Source organism: Mycetomoellerius zeteki, unplaced genomic scaffold, assembly GCF_001594055.1.
Source record: "Mycetomoellerius zeteki isolate Tzet28-1 unplaced genomic scaffold, Tzet1.0 scaffold73, whole genome shotgun sequence".
Lineage (NCBI taxonomy): Eukaryota > Metazoa > Arthropoda > Insecta > Hymenoptera > Formicidae > Mycetomoellerius > Mycetomoellerius zeteki.
In genome coordinates this window covers 1,052,738-1,065,172 of record NW_017257753.1, presented here as the reverse complement: position 1 = coordinate 1,065,172, position 12,435 = coordinate 1,052,738, and the positions used below count along the sequence as shown (strand labels likewise).

Below are 12,435 nucleotides of genomic sequence, written 5' to 3'. Positions count from 1 at the left end.
TTGCCATCTAATTTGTTGCAGCAGCCAATCTTTTTTTTCAGTGTAGATTAAGTAATATTAAAAAGGTCCTATTTGATTGTTCAAGTATCAAAACAGGTTTATAAGGTTTAATCGAGGTCGAAAGAGATTCAAAGTAGGACTGAAATTTCGACTCGGGAAGGATCGAGATGGAGATTGATTCGACTGCGAGAACGTACTTTTCGCGGGGCGACCGTGCCAGGCGCCAGGGATCTGGCGCCGCCGCGACGGTCCTGGATCGACGCGGCGGGCGCGACCGAGCGCCACCGAGCAGTCCCGATCTCGGCGGTGGCCCCGTCGTAGCCATGTGTTGCGGTCCGCCGTGAGTGCTTTGCGACAAGAAGGGAGACGCGCGGTGTCTCCTCTGTGCGTCTTTTTTTCGTGTCTTGTCTCGCGGTGTCTCGTCCTCGCGAAATCCGCGGCCTTTCGGCGCGCGTGTCTACACTGTGCCGAGGCGTCGCGGTGCAAAACTAACAGTGTCACCGGGGCGGCCTCAATCGCGGACGTCCGCTCCAACGTTGCGCGGACGACACCGAGACGAAAACCACCCGGGTGTGTCCCAATCTCGCGCGAGAGGAGAACGACCGAACGAACGAACGATTCGACGAAACGGAGAAAAGTGCGTTCGCGCGTGTACGTGTGTGAGAGTGTGCGTGTGCGTGCTTCTCTCTACGGCGTCGCCGACGGCGGGCAAGAAGGAGCAGCCCGTTGCGTTCGCGCGACTGTTTGCCCGTGTATACACTTCGGCACATCGTTTTTCGCGTGTGAGTGCGAGTCGACGGAGGGAACGATGTTAGTGGAGGAGGAGACGGGTTGGTAGCAGTGTCGGTTCTACGAAGAGCAACTGAGCGAGAAGGATATAGAGGGGAAGGGAGCAGGGGGAATAGAGCGAAAGAGAGAGAGAGAGAGAGAGCGAGAGAGAGAGAAAGATAGCGTGGCCCGGGCGACTCGAGCGTGAGATCGAGAGAGCGAACGCAACACGTAGAAAGTGCGGTGCAGACAGAGATAGAAAGTGAGCGAGAGAGATAAAAAAAAGTATGATACACCGCGCGGCGTAGGTGTGTGCTCCGCCGGGGTTTATAGGAGACGCGGGCGTTGTTTGTTTGTATACGTCTGTGCGTGTGCGCCGCGACATTCGTAACGGTCGGCCGAGACGGACGAACTTCAGGTCGTTCGCGGAAGAGCCGCGGGGAAAATACCGCGCGTTTCCTCGGCGTTTCCCAGTTTTCGAAACCGTCGCGTCCTCGTCGCGCCGGCCGTCGGAGTGCTTGTGTGCCCTGCGTGTTTCGGTGTTTACCGGGCGTAACGGAGGAGCGGTGCGCGACATATACACACACACGCGGGCGAGAGCGGAAGGAGTGGGACCGAGCGAAGGGCGCGTGCGAGAGAAGGAGAGCGCGGCGGTTAGGGGGAGGAGAGGCGCCGACGGGAGCAGTCGGAGCGAGGAGGAGCGAGATAGCGACGGGCGAGGAAAAACGGCCGAAAAAAAAATATCGGAGTAATGGTGTAATCAGTGGGTTGCGCTTCGCGACTCGGCCGGTCGCGTTCGATCGGGGTGTGTATCCGTCTCGCGGTGCGAGAACAACGAGAGTCCGGGACGAGTTCCTTGGCGGCGACGGTGGCGGCGGCGGTAGTGACGGCAGTGCCTCTGTCTGTGTATTTGTGTGTAGAACGTGCGTGAGAACAGGGTCGCGAGGTGAAGCTCGCGGCGAGCAGCGACGAGCCGCAGCCGGCGGCGACGAACGGTTGGATTATACGCAACGAGAGAGGAGATATATCCCGAGGATCTAATACGCTTAACACGGGAGTGAGAGGATACACGGGAGGAACAGCCACGGGGACGTAGACCCCGCGGGGGAGAGAGAGAGAGAGAGAGAGAGAGAGAGAGAGAGAGAGAGAGAGAGTGAGCGAGGTGCGCCCCGCCGGTCATCGTTCGGGTGTATGCGTGCACGCCTGCCTTCGCCGACACGCGGCAACGGTGAGTGATTCTCCTTCTCTTTCTCTTTGATATCTTTCAGGCAGCTGAGAAGCTACGTGAACTCAACCCTTCCCTCCTCCGAAGTCGATTTTTTCTTCCTCCCTTCCTCCCCTCGGTGATTGTTTGATTGCGCGCGCCATCTTTGTTTACGCCATCTTAATTTTGAATTGTAAATACCGTGATTATGTATTAAAATTTGTACGTAAGACCGCTTGGAATTAATCGAGGTGCAGGTACTCCGTTTTTTTTTCTTTTCGTCAGGATGAAGATTAATTGGGACGCTGTTCTCTCTCGTTTTCGATCTTTCTCATCTTTGAATACTTGACGTGACGTTCACACACGTAGCTTCTCAGCAGGCTATACATGTAACTGTGTGTCTGTGTGTGTGTGTGTGTATTCATGTGGGAACAGGCGGCTCCTGCTTTACAATATGCCTATGTATGTGAGTGACTTCTGGTGTTCCGGTTCTCTGTGTAGCAATACGTTACTCTGGTCGCTCTCGAATAGCCTCGGCATTGATATATCGATTATTAACTAACAATAAACCTAAAAAGAGCTAGCTGGAAGGCATTTTTTTTGCTTTGCAGGTATTTCGGATTTATCCGAAATTTATCTGCCTAAACTGAAGGCGATAATGGTATTTATTAAAGCGTTAATGCAATAATCTTGCTCTCGAGAATGCGTTAGTATAGTTAGCGTATTTAACGGTTGATTAACTATCGTTATCACTCATTCAACATATACACACGAATAAATTTGTAGAGATTATCTAATGAACAAACTTCCTCGATTTTGCGAATTTGAATACGAGTGCATGAAGACGTAGTCTTTCAGAATTTGAATTTTTTGGTTATAGGATTATTATGTATTATCAATTTATTATCTTGGCAGATATATATTTATATATGTTAATATATTGCTTTCTTATTTCAACCACAGCATAAAAAATGGGGAAAAAAATTTAATCAAACAAGGCAAAAAAATAGCAAGATTAACAAAACGCAAATATAGTAGTAAACAACTTTTTTTCCTCATTTGTTAAATCGTGTATGATGACATCAATGATTGATTTAGCTTTGAATATGATTTTCGAGTTTTTACCATGAGTTAAGTAAATGTTATTCTATTAATCATTGAAAGAGAACTCAACTTAATTTTATTAAAAAATTGTTGCAACTCAAAAAGTGTGATTCAACCTTAAGGCCCGTCTACAATATACGTAGTAAGCTTGGTTTAAGAAGTAAGGGTAGATGTAAGAGTTTAGAGTAGGTGTAGATATAGGCATAAGCGAAATAAATTAATTTTATTTCTTACTCTTACTTCTAAAACCAAGTTTACTACTGTATTTTAGACGGGCCTTTACATAGAACGCCTATCGCATGTCAATTTCACATGTAAGTGAGCGAGGTCATTGATCGTTAAGTTATGCTTTCAGTGGTCTTGAGATGGTCCAATTTGCTATGCTAAAAGCTAAAACAAACGTAGACATGCTTTGAAAAACTCAGTTCATTATACATCAGTTTGGACTTCTGGGTGGTAAATGTTGTAAGTTATAACAGATAACATGATAAGTGATTTTAATTTTTAAGCAATTTTATATTATTATATATTTTATTCAAATGTTATGAGAAGAGAATATAAATATATATTCTATATCTATATTATTTCTAGATTAAATTTGATAGTCTGCTTATTCTTTCTTTCCTTTTAAATTAATAATTAGATTGTGTTCATAAAAACTCATCGTGTACAGTAATATACATATTAAGGACCATAAAATCATCATGCATGCTAAGAAATAATTTTTTTTAGTAAAAAATGAAGTAAAAGAGGAATATGTTTATTATATTATATTTATACTCAGTTTCTCATGAATAATTCCAACTGTGAATCAGGTATAAGGACAAAGACGTGGTTATCTGAAGTGCGATTAAATCTCATCGATTTGTTGATAAATCGGATAGAAAGTGAGCGAGCGTCCGTGATAAATGAGAATACGTTTGCGTGTATTACTTAAAAAACTACTGTTAACCATTGCGGGCTTTCGGATTCCTGTCGGATAACAGTTTGCATTGCGCGAATGCGGCTCTCGCGAAAAGGTTATTTCAACAAACTCAATTCTCTGCGAAGTCCCTGATATCGCGTGAGAGTGCTGGTCTACCGTGACCACGCATGTGTCTGTACGTAGGTGTGTATGTGCGTGCGTGCGGACGACCACTGGCCGCATGTGTCTCTCGCGGGCAAACGCGAACACGATAGTCACGCCTGCCACAGGCACGCACACGCATCAATGCACGCACGTACGCACACATACTTGATTCGCATTCAAAATGTAGAGACCCCGAGACATCGTAACAGAGAGAATTTCTGCTTTCGCGTATTCGAATTGTAGAGGTGTAAAACACGATATAAGGAACGGAGATAAGGAACGGAGAGAATAAACGTGGGAATACGGTGATCGATACCAACGAGAGAGGTATCGATACGCCTCGCTTGCATCTAGCCTGGGAAATATATATATATATATATATACATGTAGTTATTCGCGATATCTATCCGAGACGCGCGAATAAATTTCCGGCATACTTTCCGCGTGTCGTTTGATTTTCTGTTGTAAGACTCGTGGTATATTCTTGGCGCCGGCATTTCACCTTTGATATCGATGCCGACGATAACTCGGGCGGAAATGTCGAATGGAAAATACTCGTCGGAATAATAGAGTGGAGATCCCTTCAATAAAACGTGATTCGCGCAATAACGAAATAACGGCGAAATAATCGCCGTTCGGCGTTAACAGTCCTCCATCAGCGGATACGTTGGTTCGCGCGACGCGCGTCTGCGTTCGAGCATGCAGCGACGCACGCACGCACGCATGCACGCACGCACAGACACGCGTGCACGTTGCATGTACGTAGACGACGCACGAGTCTCGCTCGAGGCGACGACGAGGATTCATTCAAGGCGGAGCTTGTGCTCGCTTCGCTCGCACGCGCTCGCACTCGCATCGCGAGCGAAATACGCTGCGTAGGTATGTTACTCACGCGTGTCGCCGTCCGGCTGCGTGGGAGCGGCACTTCACGCGTGCACGCGCACGCTCCGAGACTCGGGAATTCTACATTGAGAATAAGGGAGGTATCTTTTTGAATAAACTTATGCAGCGTGTAAAGTTTATACTTGAAAGAGATACGAAACTCGCGTTCGCCGTTCTTTCGTATATTGAAAAATACGATCTCTTTTATCGCGCGTGTATTATCGTACACGAGAGATAAAAGTGTATAGCAAACTTGGCAATTTACATTGCTAAATTCTCTTGGCGATTCATAGTTTTGAGTTTAGAAGATTCAAGCAACTTTTATTGGTTAAAAAAGTTTTCACAGATTAAACATATATTATTTTGTAGCTCATAATTGGCACGTTTGTCTATAATAATTCTGCATTCTAATTTTGTGTAGCAAAGTTCGCGTATAATTAGAAGAACAAGAAATATTATTTACTTTCTTTCGCGATAATTTATGAATAAAGATCAATGAGAAATATTGTTTTAATGGGTATTAAGTAATAAATATTTAAATTAATAGATAAAATATTGCTCTGGATAATTAATATTTTGATATTATAATCACCTTACTTGAGTAAATAAAATTATTATTATTCAAATATTTATAATATTAAAATATTAATTATTTAAACTAATGTTTTAATCTATTAAAATATCAATCTATTTTAATCTAAATGTTTATCATACAGTTAGAAAATTTGTATTAAATTTCACACGTGTGTCTCGAACGTCCACTCAAATTTTTATGTTAATTTAACACAAAATGAATATGTTAGAAAGTAACACAAATATTATATTAAAAAATTAATACAAAAAATGTAACACTGATACAATTTATAAGCAACCTGTGGAAACGTATATATTTTGTCAACAAAATTAATATTTATGATATGTTAAATTAATACGTAGGTATTTTATTCATTCATTTTAGAATTTACATTTTAAAACACCTTATTTTTATATTATTTGTTGACTTACTCATAAATTGTGTTATTTTGGTACTAAGAAATAAATATGTGAACATAAATTATTTAAATAACAATCACTTTATGTTACTATAAAATAACGAATATATTAAAAATTCAACACAAATTTTGCAAAGGATTTGAAGATCATTTTTAACACAAATACGAAACATTTTTTACTGTGTAATATCACTACATTCACTAAAATATTTCCCGTTGATTTTGATTTATGTATAAAGTACCGCGAGAGAAAATAAATATTTCTTCGAGTAACAATTACATTACTCGAGTATTTCCCAAAAATATTTTCGAATTGAACGAATCAGGTATTAAATTAATTAATCAAAATACGAAACAACAGATTGTGCCTTTTATTAGTTTGTGCGATATCATCGAATATATGATTGATCATCGCTACATTCGTGCTTTATCGTTTTTTAAGTGTATCGTATACGTGCGATACGCAAAGCAGATATCGAGGTCTCCCGTGCATATACCCGTTTTGTCGGAGTAATGCCGTCGGATATATCGGCACGGAGCCCTTATTCCTTTCCTTTTAACATACAGAAACGGCATTCACTCGCGCGCCGCGATACGATGCGCCGCGGCGCGGCGCGGCGGCCATCCGCGCCAATCTGATACGCGTGCAACGAGATACGCGCCGGGGATATTGTGCGCGGCGCGTAATGTTCCGCCTCGGCTTCTCTTTACGAGCCGGCCCGACCTGCCGGCCGGGTTATAAACGCGAAGCCGACGAGACGCGTTCTCGAGCGCGCGCGGGGATTTGTCGAGGAATAAAGCATTCCCGTGCCGCGACTAGCAGCAGTATTAACTCCGGAACGGTAACGTTACCTTGCGCTTCGCGCATTCGAAATGCCTTTCGTTGCTTTTGTTTTTTTTTTCTTTCTTTCGTTGCTTGCGAAACTCGCGTATTTTTGCGCCGTACTGCCAGCTTACTAAATCCGACAACGACCCGACAGAAAACTGTTATGCCGTTCTCTATAAATCACTCTGAGTTTACAGAGCCGTGGAGCGTGTCTCACGAGCAAACACGTTTACCCTCACATTATTATTAACGATGACAATACGTGGACACTTTAGAATACCTCTGGGTAGTTTATTTCGAGTTTTTCGAAATATTCGACCGTTTCTAAACTGCAGCAAAAAATTTATTTTTTGAAAGATGAGATTTGAGACCTCACCGTGGTTTCTAAAAACGCAAGCCTATTGTTGTTGTTGGATACCTGTAAAATCGACGATTAACGATAAACGTCCACATACCTGACTACAAAGATCACCTGCTGACAGCGCAGTAATTACCTATTCCAACCTTTCAACAAGATCGTGCGGAAATCATTCTTAAGTTTTTTAGAAAGTTAGCGTGCTGAGTGTCGATGTTTAACGGCGTGCGCTCACGAGAAATTCCTACTACCGTAGGAACTATGAGATATCCTGCTGTTCGAGAGAAAAGTGCGACGACCGCACGAGAGTTTAAATCACTATTTAAAACACCGACTGCCGCCGCTATCGATTTAGGTAGTCGCTAATGCTACTACACGTAGTAGCCATTATAATGCACGACGACCGGCCCTTCAACGCGTTATTACGCGTTTTATATGAACGCATATTTTATAGACTATTTATCACGTAATTACGAACGGAATGTGCTTGACGGTGCGAGGAGTACCGACGAAAATATAGATGACGATGCGTCGAATCGACTTCGTAAAAATAACTCCATCGGGATAACACATAGAAAGAGGGAGACACAACCATGATATTTACGTTTTATTATTGTTGGCCGTCTCTTTGTAGTATTTTCTGTACGCAATAAACACACGGATACAAAATTGGCTTGAATAAACTAAAACTTGCTGAGAGAAAATTACGTAAATCCATTTTTTGATGGAACTGTTTTGTATAGTTTTTACAAATAATAGTGAGATTTATTAATAATTAGATGATTGGTGTTAAGCGAATTTAACTCTTCAGCACCACTCCAAAATTTTCGATCATGGTTTACACTCTGAGCCGTTGAGAAAAACGACATATATTTTTTATGGTTCTGGACTGTATAAAAGTCTGTAAAAATAAAAATTCTTGTGAAACTTTTAACAATAAGTTTTTACTACAATAAAACCTGGACTGTATTTTATTTATTTTTTATATATTGATTTGAATAAGAATTTTGAGAAAACGTGATATCGACCTTAAAAGGCACAAAGTGGTGTGGAGGGTTAAGATTGAAGAGATAAGATATAAATGTTTTTCAAATTTTTATAGTATTTGCACATCTTAAAATACCTCAGATTGACGTTTCGTTTATTTAATAAGGACCACTATATTACTATCTGTAAGTTCTACTATATTATTATCTGTAGTTTAACAGTAGAAATTTTATCCATTCAACTGAGAATTATCGCATAATATACATATATATGATCGCTCCTATAATTTAAATTAAATAGTGCAAAGTTTAATTTAACTCTCCGTCTGCAATCTGTCTTTTTTTGGTACAAATGAATTTCATCCTTATTTTTGTTCAAATTTCAATTTTTATTGAATAACATTTTAATTAAATTAAAAAACTATTTAGTAATATAATGGAGATGTTGAAAAATAACTGAATTTTTTCATTTTTTGAAAGCTTAAAACAGTAAAACAAACTCAGGCTAAAAAGATCCAAATTGCAGAAGGAGGAAGTAAAAATATGATTGCAGCGGAGGGTTAAAGTTGTTGCCTTCTTGTGAATCGATCTGTCTTTTCGAGTTAGCGTCACAAACAGAGAGGGGAGGGGAGAGGGAGAGAGAGAGAGAGAGAGAGTTATCGGTTATCTCACATACAAGATATTGATATTAACCACTAATCGTTTTACGTAATCAGCGATTGCGCGCTCGCCGTAAAGTCGAGAACAAGCTTCGCCATGCCACGCTAATCTTCCAGATTATCGGACATGCTCACGGTAATTAAGTATGTATTACGGTTGCACGGTGTACACGTACACACAAGTGTACACGCGTACATATATAGCCGCGCAATATATTAATTCATCGCACACACGTGTTCGCAAGAGCGTATACGACCGCTACTAATGCTGGCATAATGAAACGCATCGTTGCACCGTTGGTTGCGCCGCGTTCCTTCGCGTTATGTCTCGTTGATTTACGACCCGTCCATTGAGAATCTGAGAATTTCCAGGCACGAAGCGCGATTTCGTGTGTTTAGTCACCTCGCGTAGAGATCCACGATGTACAGCCCACGTTACAACGTACGTAGGTGTGTACACGATAATACAGGGTGGCCATAAATTCACGCAGGCGCACTGCGCCGCTGAGATTCTTCGTGCATGGCAGTTTACTTCCTCCTTTTCCTCCAATCACGTAATATATTATGCAGTACTGCAGCCGGAAGGGAAGACTTTATAACGTAATTACAGCAAGATCCACAGTTCTCAATTATCTTAATTTAATATCGTCAGAGTTAAAATAATAACACGACTTTTGAAACTCATCAACGAACGGCAAAGTTTGCAAGTCAAGCCTCTGTCTACCGGCAATTATTATACACGATGGTGACATTATCATAAAATAACCACTTGATGTTGCGGCCAAGCTAATTTCAATGTAAACGATATGCGGCCTGAATTAATATTTGAGTTGCGCACCTCTGATTTAGCGCGACAACGTTATGCGCTCAACTATATTCATCAAAACTGCCGGGAATGCCTCGCTAGAATGCTTATAATTATGCTATAATTAATGGAAACTGATATGCAGCGCAGTTTATTATAGATATTGACGCAACACCGCACTACGTGACATGCTGCGATATCATATGATGTGGCTAATTGTTTAGATTAATTAGAACGCTGATGCATAGTTCGGCCCGCGGAGTTATGAGGGCATATATTCGGTGTATATGTATTACTCTATAACATTAGATACAACGCTAAATACATCTTCTCGATTATATCACGGTCCTAATGACGTAGTAAACAGTATTATCTTATCTTAAATTATTATCGATGAAATGAACTCGTAATAAATTAAACATTACTAAGCGCATCAGATTATATTGTCAAAGTAGAATACATTGTTAAATACACACAATAATAACATACGTTATTTTTTCTGCTTCTCACTATATGACTTAATTTCTAAATTATATTATTACACGCAACAGTGCTCGCATTCTGCGACATATCCTGAAAATATGTTGCGTTTCTGCTACATATAGACTAACAAAGCTTTTTAATGTGTTATAAATATAGTGAAATAAAATTAAATAAAAAAATAAGATAAAACTCTTCTGCTCATTTGTGCGGTTTAATGATTTCAGTACAAGGAACTTATTTTCCTTCGATTAATAGCTGTAATTCGGTTTCACAAATCTTGTTCATTCAGTGGTATAAAACTATCTTCTATCTGTTCTTGTACTTTCTCCGCAGGTCGAAATCCGCGGGATTGTCTAGCCGCCCCGCACTCGTAAAATGCGCATCGCGATTACGTAAGTTTTCTCTCGACGGCGTTTCGCTCCCGTGAACACGATGCTCCTTCTAGTAATTATCGGCCCCCGTACTCTACGAGGACCGATTTAATAAAAGTTTTCCTCCGTTTCGCATCGACGCCTGCCTACGCCAAGATGGGAAGTGTCCCTTAAGGAGCCTGTCGAGTCTTAAGTCGAATTTACACGGTTTATCTTCGACGATCGCCCTCTTGAAAGAATACTTTATGTAAATGTTGTTTCAGAGCAAAACGATAAAAGAAGGAAAAGAGAGTCGGTTTAAAATTAGTAAGAAGAATAAATACGTAGAAGGAATAAGAGATTGGAGCGATATGATTAAAAAAAAATATATATATAATTTCATAAAATTAGGACATAAAAATTAGGACTGCACGAAAAGGACGATTTTGCAAGTGTCTAAAAATTTAAGTAGACCCGAAAACAATTTTGTTAGATCTTCAAAATAATCATGTAGAAAACTCAACCGTGAGCAATGCTGCAAAAAATTTTGATATTCTAACAACCAGTTTGACCGTTCTATACATAATTGTTTTAATAGTGTAAGAAAATTATTATCTGTATCTAACTAAATTTTTAGATACTTTAGCAAAACCTGTCCTTTCTGTGTGCAGAGGATTTTTACACGAAAAGAACGGTTTTGTTGAAGTATTTAAAAATTCAGCTAAATATAGATCTACAATTTTATTGGACTATTAAAATACTTATGTAGAACGTTCAAGCTAGTTGCTAGAATGTCAAGATTTTTTACAACATTGCGCCTCATGTCTGAGTTTCCTACGTAATTATTTTGATGGTTCTACAAAATTATTTTTAAATCTGTATCTATATATAGTTAAATTTTTAGACATTGCAACAAAAACGTTCTTTCTGTGCAAATACACGGAGAAAAATATAGAGCAATATGCACTAGAATTCTAGTAAATTTTATGGAATTGACAGGTTTATGTAGGAACAGGTGCACACTTATGTAAAATTTACTTACTTTTCTGGTAAACGAGCGAATCATATACCCACATACTGTAAAATACTTTTTACATTTTTTAAAGTAAACCTATAAATTACATCTCAGTAGAATTTACTTTATCGACGAGTATTTTTGGCGTTGACAAAATTTACTTTACTGCGCGGTAAAAAATACAAGTGTGTAAAGTCTTGAGAGTTCGTGCTTATGTCTTGAAAATATTATTTACTTTACATAAAATCATCATTTGAGTGGATTTACAATTGGAATATACTTTTTACCTTACATCTCCGACATTTTTATTTTCAGACAAATAAAGTTTGTCATAAGTTTGGCGAAAATAGCCAGAATAATTTTTACTATTCTCGTAAAATTATTCATTTTTCTCCGTGTATTTTGTAAAACAAAAATTAAAATTGCACGAGTATCTTATAGTTAATTTCAAACTCGATTTTTTATTAAGATACGACATTCATTATTTTCATCCATTTTAACTGATTATATGCGATGTGATTAAAGGTGCATCGTACAGATTCTGATAGAACGAAATCTCATTAATCCGATACATTCATTTTGGCCGATTTGGACGAGATAATCATCAAGATCGAACCGTGTAAATTCGCCTTTAGCTTGGTTTCATTTTTTCATTAAACTAAGTGACTCCCTCCCTCTTTTCCTTTTCTCTCCCTTTCTCGCTCTTTCTCTTTCTCTCTCTTTTTTCTGGCATGCGATAAACTCGCGGCGCGGCAATCCCTTTAAGTGCTCGATTCGATCCATCGCGATGGCCCTTATGTCGCCCTGGCATCAAGAATGGCGCATTATGAAAAAACGATTGAGCCGGGAGCCTAATAAATCACGAGCCTTCCTTGCGCTGATAATTCCCTTCGTTCTGATTTTACATCGTTTTTTTTTAATCGGTCGCTATTGTTTT

The 12,435-nt window shown here is 39.9% G+C and overlaps 1 protein-coding gene across 1 annotated transcript in view; it reads left to right on the top strand.

The window, feature by feature from the left end:
- Nucleotides 1-367: 367 nt before the first annotated feature.
- LOC108729325 (uncharacterized protein DDB_G0271670-like) overlaps nucleotides 368-12,435 on the top strand; it is a 107,381-nt gene continuing 95,313 nt past the window's right edge. Inside the window, exon 1 of the mRNA XM_018458384.1 lies at nucleotides 368-1,996. The gene's annotated coding sequence lies outside the window, so the exon portion shown is untranslated. The remainder of the gene's footprint in view (nucleotides 1,997-12,435) is intronic.